This window comes from Drosophila novamexicana, unplaced genomic scaffold (genome assembly GCF_003285875.2).
Source record: "Drosophila novamexicana strain 15010-1031.04,08,12 unplaced genomic scaffold, DnovRS2.1 tig00001639-arrow-arrow-pilon, whole genome shotgun sequence".
NCBI lineage: Eukaryota > Metazoa > Arthropoda > Insecta > Diptera > Drosophilidae > Drosophila > Drosophila novamexicana.
Genome location: NW_020824873.1, coordinates 340,519 through 343,228, shown reverse-complemented (window position 1 = coordinate 343,228; position 2,710 = coordinate 340,519).

The window sequence follows — 2,710 nt, the reverse complement described above, 5'->3', positions numbered from 1 at the left end:
TATATCTTATAGCTGCCATAGGAACGATCAGTCGAAAATTAAATTGTTGTATTAAAAAAACATTTTGCTTTACAAAATATCTTGACCAAACTCGATATTTATTAGTTTTACTATACTCCTCATATGCATGCAAAATCCTATTAAGATCGGACCACTATATCATATAGCTGCCATAGGAAATTGTTGTTGTATTAAAATTAAGTTGTTGTATGAAAAAACATTTTGTTATTAAGATATCTTGACCAAACTCGGCATTTATTAGTTTTACTATACTCCTCATATATAGGCAAAATCCTATTAAGATCGGACTATATCATATAGCTGCCATAGGAACGATCGGTCGAAAATTAAGTTGCTTTATGGAAAACTTATGTGTCATTCCAGATATTTTGATTAAACACGACATTTAAAGATTTCACTATGCTCCCTTCATTTTTGCAAAATCTTATTTACATCGGACTACTATATCATATATCTGCCATCGGAACGATAGGTCGAAAACTAGGTTTTTGATTGAAAACCTTTATTGTTTATCAAGATATCTTGACCAAACTCGGCATTAAATATTTTCCCTGTGGTTCTTAGATACGGGCAAAGCACTATAAGCATTATGAAAATGTTGGGTCTGCAAGGGTATTAGATCTTCGGCATGCCGAAGATAGTCTTTCCTTCTCGTTATGGTTACTAAAATTTTATAGCTAGTAAAATGCCTAGGACAAAAAAGTTGTCAGTTCTTAACAGGTCTCAGAGACAACGATCTAGAAATCAGATAAATAGGTCTTATTCTGAATATGCTGAACAGGAGAGGATAATCAACATAGAGTCTCAGTCTCAACGTAGAGCAAGTGAGGAATTTAACCAAAATGAGAGAAATAGGAATAAGCAACGAAACCAAGTTCGCAGACAACACCCAGTTTTAAGGGCAAACGAAAAGAGACAAAATACTGAAGACCACTTGACGCGACGAGCTAAGTCTCCAGTAAAGCAACTACGATCGAGACGCAGACAAGACCCAATCTATCGGGCAACCGAACAGAGACAAAATACTGAAGACCACTCGAGACGTCGACAAGACCCAGTTAATAAGGCAGACGAACAAGAACGAGACAATATTCGTTGAGCTCGCCATCGACAACACATAGAACGACGACTTTTAGAAAGAGCTAGGGATAGGAATCAAAGATCACAGGTTAGAGAAAATCGGATTCTTAGATAATTAAGCAAGCACGTAATGCAAGTGCAAGGCGAAGTGCTCGAATTCAAGCACGGCAGGAGGCCTTTGATGCCAATAGACGGTTGACCCATCGTGTTAGCCAGTATAGGAGTAATAGAGGTAATGGGATAGCAGACAATAGGCGCAATGCTACCAGGAACAGGGGTGAACGTGCGAATCCAGCTATTGGGAGTGACTTAGATGGTCAATCAGGTTTGCCTTTGTTTCAAATGCAAAATTTCTCGTGATGTTATTGAAAGCAAGTGTAGTGCAGAAGTAAGCTCCGATATTTTGTATCTATCCTCTATATATTCTTGTGATAATAATAAATAAAGTTTTTGCAAGGGCAAAAACCAAAAACTTGGCCTAGATTTTCCCGATCTGCCAGATTGTTTGAAAGGCTTAACGCCTTTAGAGGAAAGGCTGATTTCTCCTCGCCTTCCTTTCATGATTATTAAATCTTTAGGATATGGCCGACAAAAAGCAATTCAATGAGCAGTGTTCAATGTACCAACGTTGTTACGTCACTTCCGAGGGCGTTTAATGAGAGCGAGGGAGTGCAAATTCATCTCAAACGTAGGATGGAATATAGCCATGATTTCATGGCTTAAACTATTAGGCCTTCTAAAGTTGCTAATGCAATAAAATTTCTAGTCCAGCATCTGCTGACCTAGACTTAGTATCGCAGTTAGTGGCAAGATCTACTCAAGCCTCCATGGATGAGCAGAATAATAAAGAAGAAGACATCAATCCAGGAGGCCAGCAAACATCATTAGAAAACGTCCCTGTCGAAAATATTGCCATGCAAAGAATAGTTATAGCTCCTGGAGAGGGTCAGCGGCCTTTAGACACGATCGAAGATTGTGATTCAGAGGAGCTGGCCTTCCCAACTATTTTTGCTAGCATTAAGAGAAAGTGTCCAGAAAGTTTTACAACCATAGTTAGGTCAGAACTTAGAAACTTTGATAGGAGAGGTTGAAGAACAGATTAATTATTTCTAGATTTTAAAAAATTGGAAATTATTAATATAAGGAACAGTACTTCCAGCACCACTCGAGGCATTAGGGCAGCACAATTCATTAATAAGGAGTATTTACAAAATTTTATACGATGATTGCTAAAGGGTTTTGAAAAATGTTCGCACTTCACCTGCTCATAATGAAGGAGAAAAAAGAAAGCCATGGTGATGAATATGCAGATTGGTCTTCCGAAATTTTTTATAACCTTTTCGGCAGCAGAGACTAGATGGGCAGCGCTGTTAGTTTTACTTTCTAAGAATGTAGATAGGTTAAAAAATTCAGAAGAATTGTCAGCTAATTAAAGTTTTGACAATAAAGCCCGTCTAATTAGAACCGACCCTGTTACTTGTGCTAGGTGTTTTGATTTTTGTCATAGTTTTAAAACTAATGAAAAAGGAAGGCGGTGTTTTTGGTAGCCACAGAGTTATTAAGTATTATTGGCGAATTCAGTTTCAGCAAAGAGGCTCCCTCCACATTC